The sequence below is a fragment of the Xenopus laevis genome, chromosome 2L, assembly GCF_017654675.1.
Source record: "Xenopus laevis strain J_2021 chromosome 2L, Xenopus_laevis_v10.1, whole genome shotgun sequence".
NCBI lineage: Eukaryota > Metazoa > Chordata > Amphibia > Anura > Pipidae > Xenopus > Xenopus laevis.
Genome location: NC_054373.1, coordinates 175,846,959 through 175,857,408, shown reverse-complemented (window position 1 = coordinate 175,857,408; position 10,450 = coordinate 175,846,959).

Here is a 10,450-nt window from a genome sequence, read left to right as displayed (position 1 = left end):
AAAAGCCTTTATTCTTAAAAGAGATGTTTCAATGTATTTCATATATGCTTGTTTAAATGTATCCAATTAAGGTTTAAAGAGTATATATACATATAGATATATATATACACAGATGAATTCTATTTATTGGACTTTACACTTATTATGGCAACACGTAGGAGCTACAATCACAATGACGCTAGACTCCAAACACTTTCTTCTGTATTACTGCAAACATATACTTTTATAATGCAATGTTTAAGGAGAACTACAACATAAAAATGAATGTGTCTAAAAATGCCATGTTTTATATACTGCACTTTTTGCATCTAGGACTTCAAACTTGTCACAGGGGGTCACTATCTTGGAAAGTGTCTGTGACACTCACATGCTCAGTGGGCTCTGATTGGCTGTTGAGAAGCTAAGCTTAGGGCTCGTCACTAATTATCCAGCAGAAAATTAGGTTCCCCTGTAATATAAGATGATGCTACAGGGCTGATTATTGAATTCTGATGTTAATTGCACTGGTTTCTGTGCTGCCATGTAGTTATTATTTGTATTACCGTATATGCTCGAGTATAAGCCGAGTTTTTCAGCACCCAAAATGGGATGAAAAAGTCTATCTCGGCTTATACTCGAGTCAGTTAAAAATTACCTTACTAGTTGGTCTGTCTGGGTTCTACGATCGCTTTTGCACCAGTATGTAATTGGCAGCAGTGGGCCCACCGATTCACGCATCAGTCATTCTGCGCATTGGGCTCACCACTTCACGGATCAGTCATTCTGATTCCACCCATAGCTGCCTACCAATACTTCTCTGGTTGGAGCTGAGCTGCCGCCTGCCGAGGAGAGGACCCTATTCGTCTCAAGATCAACGATGGACCCTCCCATGCTGTTAAGCGATTGGCTGCAGTGTGCCTGCACATAAAATCTACGTTTGAGGCAGGAGGCAGCCAATGTAACCTGTCCCCACATGTGCATTCTATTAAGTGCAACTTTCAACTGTGACCAAGCGCATTGTGGTACCGTGGCTGTGTGATCATCACATCAGTTCAACAGCACATCAGAACAGTTGAGCTCTCCAGTCTCCCAGGTGGCACATTATACCTAACTTTAGGATTTTACTGGCTGGCCTGATGCAGCATCACAGAAGTTGGCAAGGTACTGACTAGCTGCTGCATTTCTCACCCTAGGCTTATACTCGAGTCAATAAGTTTTCCCAGTTTTTGTAGGTATGATTGGGTACTCGGGTCGGCTTATACTCGAGTATATACGGTAATTACTAATCAGCCTTATATTGTGACATTTCTATTCTATGTGTACTGTATATTGTGAGTGGGTCCCTAAGATCAGTAAGTGACAGCAGCACAGAGCATGTGCAGTGGATCAGCAGAAAAGAAGATGGGGAGCTACTGGGGCATCTTTGAAGACACAGATCTTTACTGCTAAAGGGCTGTGATTGCCTTGGGCTGGTACAGAAGCTCAAAACATAATGTACAACATTTCTATCTACTTCTTTAGTTACGCTTTATTTCTCCTTTAAGAGGTTTCCATGTTAAACACTGTCGGGGTTATTTATTAAAGTCCGAATGTAAAAAACAATAAAAATTCAAGTTTTTTTTTTTTATAAAATTCAATTTTTAGTGGAAAAAAAACCTCACATTTTTTAAGATTTATTATACCCCAAAGATGGAAAAAGTCAGAATCCGAAAATCCAGCATCTCAGACCTGCCGAGGTTGTATATAAGTCAGTGGGAGCAGTACCTATCCTATTTGGAAGTTTCTGTGGTCTGCGCTGGAATTAGCCCGAAAATCCAACTAATTCTGACTTTTCTGGCAAAAATCCAGAAATTTCTGAAAAATAGGCCAAAAAAATTGAGTGATGCGGGAAAACACTTTAAAAAAATTGTACAATTTGGATTACCGCTCGACTTTATCCAGTTTGTCCCTGATCCTATTAAATCGTGCTTTTTTAATAATAAATAAGGTCAAATCGTGGACTATAGTTTGGTAGGATTCTTTTTATTTAAATACTCAGAATAATTTGGATTTTGATAAATAAGGCCCTGTATGTTGAAGAGATCAGAGTCACACAAGAAACAATAGGCAACACTTTTGTTCTTTCAAGAATAGGGAAGAAAATGTTGTGATTGTGATTATGTTTACGTTGCCTTGGTTTCTAAAGGTTAATATATGTTTCTTGACCAATCTTTCCTATCCCTCCACTGTTACAAAGGAAGCAGCACATGTCAAGCGGTCTGTAACTGATGTGGATCAGGGGCACAGGTAGAGCAAAGGAAGATCAAACATGAAAGGATCATCCTCAGCCAATAATGCAGGTCCATCAACCACTATCTTAACAGCATAAGTGGATACAGTTAAAGGGATACCGACATGGGAAAACATTCTTTTTTTCAATAACACATCAGTTAATAGTGCTGCTCCAGAAGAATTCTGCACTGAAATCACTTTTTTAAAAGAGCACTGAGACCATCAGCAGAACAATAGGAAGGTAACCGGAGAACAGCTCCCTGGTAGATATAAGAACAACATTCAATAGTAGAAATCCAGGTCCCACTGCGACTCCTTCAGTTACATTGAGTAGGAGAAACAACAGCCTATCAGAAAGCAGTTCCATAGTGCAGCACTGGCTCTTTCTGAAAGCACATGACCAATCAAAACCTGAGATTCACCTACACACCAATATTACAACTAGAAAAAAAATTTTTTGGATTAGGAATTAAATTTTACATAGTAGAGCGAATTATTTGCAGTACTAGTGTAATTTAGGAATAAAAACTACATCATAAAAATCATGACAGAATCCTTTTAAGACGGTAGTAAAGGTGAATCAATCAAATATACAGGTGAATCAGTCAGTAAACCTGAATGCGGTAATGTAATAAAAGGGGAAATGTTACAGGTCATGTAGCTCCTACCAGCCAATCAGAAGGTAGCATTTCTTCAACTGGTTGAAAACAAGCAGCTGAGTGGTTGTTACTAGACCTGGACACATTTTGTTACATTAGCCCAGTAGATTGAAGATACAGGTATGGGATCCATTAACCCGGAAACCCGTTATCCAGAAAGCACCAAATTATGGGAAGACCATCTCCATTTTAATCAATTAATTAAATGTTGAAAAATGATTTCCTTTTTCTCAGTAATAATAAAACAGTAGTTTGTACTTGATCCCAACTAAGATATAATTAATCCTTATTGGACACAAAACCAGCCTATTGGGTTTATTTAATGTTTACATGATTTTCTAGTAGACTTAAAGGCGTGGCTCAACATTAAGTAAACTTTTATTATGTCAAGCAATTTTCCAATTGGCCTTCATTTTTTCATTTCTAAATTTTGAATTATTTTCTATTTCTTTTTATTCAGACCTCTTATATTCATATTCCAGTCTCTTATTCAAGTCGATGCATGGTTGCTAGGGGTAATTTGGACCCTAGCAACCAGATGGCTGAAATTGCAAACTGGAGAGCTGCTGAATAAAAAGCTAAATAAGTCAAAACCCACAAATGATAAAAAATGAAAACCAATTGCAAATTGTCTCCGAATATCGATGTCTACATCATACTAAAGTTATCTCAAAGGTGGACAAACTCTTTAAGGTATGAAGATCCAAATCACAGAAAGATCCATTATCTGTAAAACCCAAAGGCCCAGAGCATTCAGCATAACAGGTGCCATACCTATACCACAGTTGCATACCTCCCAACATTTGATAAGCTGAAGGAAGGACACAACCAACTTGGGGTACTTCATTCTCAAAATGCCACACCCAATTCCACACCCCTTGTTACATGATTGGAATGACAAATACACTCTCTCTCCCGTGTTTCATGACATATTGAGGCCAGTTGACAGCACAGGTAAATCAATGAGTAGCACCGGTGGATCAGTAACATTATAGATTATACAGTAAAATATTTATTACAGAACGATGGGGAACAAGAACTCTAGGGACAATAAGCAATTGTGTTTTCTCTGAGAAGTAAATTAAGTACCGTATATACTCGAGTATAAGCCGTCCCGAGTATAAGCCGAGGTACCTAATTTTACCTCCAAAAACCGGGAAATCATATTTACTTGAGTATAAGCCGAGGGTGAGAAATGCAGCAGCTTCTGGTAAGTTTCAATCAAAAAATTGAGGCACTGAGACAAATTGGAGGTGCCAGAGTCTCGTTTTTGGATGCCGGCAACCATTCTTGGACGCCAGCGAATATTCTTGGAGACTATTCTTGGACGCGGCGACTATTCTTGGGTGCCGGCAACTATTCTTAGGAGCCGGCGACTATTCTTAGACGCTGGCGACTATTCTTAGACGCCGGCGACCGTTTTTGCGCTTGACCCGAGTATAAGCCGAGGTAGAGTTTTTCAGCATATTTTGGGGGCTGAAAAACTCGGCTTATACTCGAGTATATACGGTAACAGACAAGGAGCCAAGGACTGTGTACCTCTCAGGAGAAGCAAGTGCAAGTGACTCTTAGGGTCAGGCCACACAAGCAGATTCGAGGGGAGATTAGTCACCCCAGCGACTTCGGACGACCGGAAAACTGCAGGAAATTTTAATTTTAGCCAGCGGAGGGCAGGGGGAATGCAGTTTGGGGAACTCTAAAATGTTGAGTTTACTATTACTAGCAAAAAAAAAGTCCAAAAAACCTCTATAAGTCAAAATGGATAAAAAATGTGTCCAATAGGATCAGAGCAGCTGCCATTGACTTCTCTGGGACCTCTGCTTTAACTTGGCACAGTTTTGTATTGCGTTTTCAATGTTTTTACACTTAAAGGAGAAGGAAAGCTACTGAGCAGTTTATTACCAATAGATTAGCCACAATAGTGCAAGCTAGACTGTTATATTTATTCTGCAGAATGCTTTTCCGTAGCTGAGTAAACAGCTCTTGATATTGTCTCTGTTTGTTTAGGATAGCAGCTGCCATATTAGCTTGGTGTGACATCACTTCCTCCTTTATTCTCTCCCTGTTTGTACATAGCTCTAGGCTCAGATTACAGCAGGGAGGGGAGGAAGGAGGATGGAGAGGAAGGGGAACAAACTGAGCATGCTCAAACCTAAGCCCTGGATGTCTAAGCTGAAAACAGGAAGTCTGATACAGAAGCCCATGTGTACACAATAGGAGGAAAGAAATTTGGTGTTTTTTTTTACAAAGGACCTTTCTGATGAAGCTTAATTAGTTTTAACCTTTTCTTCTACTTTAATAAATCTCAAATTTTTGGAGTTTTTTTAGAGAAAAAATTCAATTAGTAAATAAAAGGAAATCCAAATTTATCTGAGCCGCTCAAGGCTCCGACGAGGAGAGTCAGAGGGATTAAGATCCCAGGTACTAATTGCTCAGAGTAGGGACTAAGTGTACAGACCTAGGGATGTAGTTATTCCATTTAGGGAAAAGGCTGAAATCTGGATGTACCTTCATTGCTGCTGTGTATGTTCTCTTCCCTGTGGGGACTAATACTGGCCAAAGGTGCAGTGAGTATATGCCTATCAACTGTTCTGTATGATCCTGCTCTGCTATTATGTACACTCCACTGAGGATTGTAATGGTTCAATAAATATTTTCATTGGTTAAGAACCACTGGCGCCCAATTCTTGCACCCTGAACCAAGTTACAGTTGCACTACACCCTGCCTCCACACTGTTTGCGAGGGCTTACTCCCTAAGATTTAAGGTCTCATCTGGAGCACAGTTTTGGGAGTGGAGCTCATATTTAGAGAAGGGTGCACTCATGTTACTACATACATTATGGAAAGATCCCTTATCTGGAAAAACCCAGGTCCTGAGCATTCTGCATAACAGGTACCGTACCTGTACAAATGTATAAATGATAATACAGAAATCCAAAATGTCTTTCTTCTACTGAATGTCATTATGGGTTGGCTGTCTCCCTTCTCTTTATACAAAGATGATATTGAAGGAGAGCATTAAGCAATAAATACATATGTTTCAGATATGATTGTCAATGCTCAAGGTTCAGTGGATCTGATCAATTCTGGGGACACTGAATTATTTTTCTATAAACACACCAAAACGATAAAAAAAGGGAAATTGTTGGGAAAACCATCAATCAGCATGAAAAAGAATTTCCGCAGGCTCCAGTTGATTGGAGCTGAATAAGGAGCAAATATAAAAACCCAATGTCACAAACATCGTCAGATTACAGTTATTAGGGACACCAGTAATTTCACATTGGGGAATCTGTTCTATACGCTCTTCAATGAGAAACCCTCATAGATTATTACAGCAGGCAGTTATCAAACTGTCAGTTATCCCTTCTATGGGAAAACATTATCTGAGACTCTTCTATTATTGTGAGAGGCAGGTTACAGAGCTAGGGATGGTTATAGGCAGGTGACTGACAATCTAGAGCACTAAACGTGTGCAAGTACAACCCCCAGCATCCCCAGCAAATTAATGTCAAATCCATATCTCCAGCGCTTCACCCACGTCACTAACTTTTGCTTTCAATGTTGCTCATGGGAGAAGAGGGACAGATTTTTAGAGAGAGACCAATGGCATCCATCATCCAGTAATGTGCTGCTATCCATCATCCAATTCAACCAGGTGAGTTTTTCCCAACTGGCCATTCTCCTAAATGTAGTGTCTGGTCTGCTAGAGTACAGGTATAGGATCTGTTATCCGGAAACCCATTGTCCAGAAAGCTCAGAATTATGGAAAGTGACTAACAAAACCAAGATCGCACCCACGGATCTCCACACCGAAAAACACCAGGATTTATTCTCCAAAGTAGTCACTTGATAAAATTTAGGCTTTTATCAATCATTTCAAAACATATTTAAATGAAGCATATTTAGTCAAAAGCGGAAAAAAAATGGTTCTTTCACCACCTCCTTTGCCGCACGTCTTCTCTTATCTCAGAATTAAAACAAGGCCGTCTACCATAGACTCCATTTTATCAAAATAATACAAATTTTTAAGAATGATTTCCTTTTTCTCTGTAATAATAAAACAGTAGCTTGTATTGATCCCAACTAAAATATAATTAATCCAAAGGCAAAACCAGCCTATTGGGTTTATTTAATGTTTACATGATTCTCTAGTAGACTTAAGGTATGAAGATCCAAATTATGGAAGCTCCATCATCCAGAAAGTCCCAGGTCCTGAGCATTCTGGATAACAGGTCCCATATCTGTACTGTATATGATGGACTGGTATGGGATCTGTTATCCAGAATGTTCGGGACCTGGGGTCTTCTGGATAATGGATCTTTCCATAATTTGGACCTTCATACCGACTAGAGAATCATGTAAACTTTAAATAAACCCAATAGGCTGGTTTTGCTTCCAATAAGGATTAATTATATCTCATTTGGGATCAAGTACAAGCTACTGTTTTATTATTACAGAGAAAAAGAAAATCAGTTTTAAACATTTGGATTATTTGGAGAGGAGTGACTCCACTTGCACTATTTGCCAATTTTGTGAAAGGCATAACTGCCAGTTTATATACACTTTGCACTATATTATAAGACAACTAAAGTAGTTGTTGTACTATCATTATCTGCACAGACTGTAGAGTGTGATGGAACAAATCACTTAAATATATGATCATAAGTCAGTCAACCAAATCTATTAAACTATATTTTTCTTTTTTCTTTCTCTTTACTATATGATTGGTATTTTAGCAGCCCCTCCAGTTGACTTTGCTTGTGGCTGTCTTACTGAGCCATCACATAGAGAAAATATTAATGCTAATGAGAAATACAATTTCTTCTTTAAAAAAACAAAAGTCAATCACAGTCTTAATGCCAAGCTTGTCTTCCTCGGGTCCCTTTACAAGAAATGTCATATTAAGTGAATCATGTTATTAAGGACCCAGGTAGCTCATGACAACCTTGTTACAATATACCCTTAATCTTTCCAAGTGTAGTTACGTCTTTGACATTTTCATAAAGTAAATGCAGCCTCATTCCAATCACATCATTTCTACCTAAGTAAATGACAAGGATCTTTAACGATTATTCTAAGTTGCCCTCTGGAATCATAAACTGTTGAACCACTTGAATGAATGATGTGGCTCTGAGGTCCGTCGCTGCAGGATCTTTGCATAATGGTTGGAAAGCAAAGGGATATGAACAGATCATTTTCCAGTTTAGGACATCTAGAATCATTTTTAAGAACCTGAACATTGGACCCATGGGTTGGAGTCTTGTTTCAGGTTGGGTACCTGCGAATACCTGCAAATTGGTCAGGTTTTCAGCAGAGGTTTTGAGCAGAGTCCCCAACTGCCTACTGTGTGGGCAGTCCGTGGGTGACCCCCGTGGGTACCCGACTAAAGTGCAGAACTGGATCCTTTCACCCTCCCTTGTGGTTTCGCTAATTTTCTTCCCTTGCCCTGCTGATCCAGCACAGGAGTGGCATCACTTTTTCACGATTTCGCGGGTCCAGGGTTGGAAGATAAGTTTGTGGTCTGGGTCTGGTAGCAGATCTGGGTAGGGGACATATTGGGTGGTGGGTGCTGGTCGGTTACGGGTCAATGGGTCAGGGCCAGGCACAGGTCTGTCCAACAGGACCCATGTAGAACTCTACCATGGATCATTTGTCCTGCCACTTGGAACCCAAATTGCTTTGATTTGTTATTTTGGTGACCCAGCAGAAGGTAAGTACATACAATGCACCAAGGCAAGCATTAAGGAAAGGGTTCCAAAACCCTAAGTTTTGCACCTTGCGCCAGATGCACTTACAAGGAGTAACCAGAAAAAGGGCACAGATCACTCCTGTATGGGGTTGGCACAAGTTGAAGGTATATACCAATATATAAGCCACATGATTGGGCAGTAAATATCAGTGGCTATACTTTGTTTCAGAGGGACAGAGGCAATAGAAAAGGAGGAGGGGTATGTCTGTTTGTTAGGCAGGATTTAAAAGCTCATATAAAGGAGGAGGTTATGTTAGAAAATGAGGGGGCAGAAGTCGTATGGGTGGAGTTCTTCATCAATGTAGCAAATGAATTGTAGGAGTCGCTATAGATCCCCTAATGTCAGTGAGGGGGAGGAGGCTAAACTCCCGATGCAAATAGAAAAGGCTGCTAGTTTGGGTAAAGTAATGATAATGGGGGATTTTAATTACATAGATATTGACTGGAGCAACGGTACTGCCAGATCAGTTAATGGGAACAAGTTTATAAACTTATTGCATGAAAACTTTATGGCACAAGTTGTTGAGGAGCCTACCAGAAAAAATCCTATTCTGGATCTAGTGACCTCAAATGACCCAGAACTTATAGCGAATCGTTGAAACCCTGGGTAATAGTGACCATTGATTGGGGCATTATGTTTTCAGCTAAAAAAACAGAACAGCTATGGTTGTCATTTAAAATGATATTAAATGTTTTCAATTTATTTTTCATTTATTCCTTTAAGAAGTAAATGCAGAAGCAGCAAGAACCACCCTATGAGCTTGATAAAGGGCTGGAATAGCCCGAAACGTCGCTCTGCTAATGGCATGAACAAATAATCATTGATTCGCATATCGGAGTGCTGCTGGAATTATTGCTTTACCCTATGTGGCTTAATATACAGATTCACAGGAGGAGGGGGTCATTCTTCCACTGTATAGAGCACTTGTAAGGCCCCATCTAGAATATGCCGTACAGTTTTGGTCTCCATCACTCAAACAGGACATTATTGTATTAGAGAGGGTACAGAGAAGGGCAACTAAGCTGGTAAAAGGTATGGAAAATCTTAGCTATGAGGAAAGACTGGCCAAATTGGGGATGTTCACGCTGGAGAAGAGGCGCTTAAGGGGAGATATGATAACTATGTATAAATATATAAGGGGATCATATAATAATCTTTCTAATGATTTATTTACCAGTAGGTCTGACACAAGGTCACCCATTCTGATTAGAAGAAAAGAGGTTCCGCCTTAATATATATTTTAACAGAGAGAGCTGTGAAGATGTGGAATTGTCTCCCTGAATCAGTGGTACAGGCTGATACATTAGATAGCTTTAAGAAGGGGTTGGATGGTGTTTAGCAAGTGAGGGAATACAGGGATATGGGAGATAGCTCATAGTACAAGTTGATCCAGGGACTGGTCCCATTGCCATTTTGGAGTCAGGAAGGAATTTTTCCCCCTCTGAAGCAAATTGGAGAGACTTCAAAAAGGGTTTTGCCTTCCTCTGGATCAACTGGCAGTTAGGCAGGTTATATACAGACTTCAAGGACAAGAAGAAAAACAGCGGAGCACCGTAGGAGTCCAGTAAAAGTATTAAAAAATGAAAATTTTATTTAATAAACATGTAAAAGCAGATTACAGCAGCAGTGAACCCTGGCTGCCCGCTTAACGCGTTTCGTGGCGTCCTGCCACTTCATCAGAAGCTCTTAAAAGACTTAAAAGGTTGAATTTGATGGACGTGTGTCCTTTTTACAACGTAACTTACTATTACTAATAATGGGTACAATTTTAGATGAGCGTATAGCAT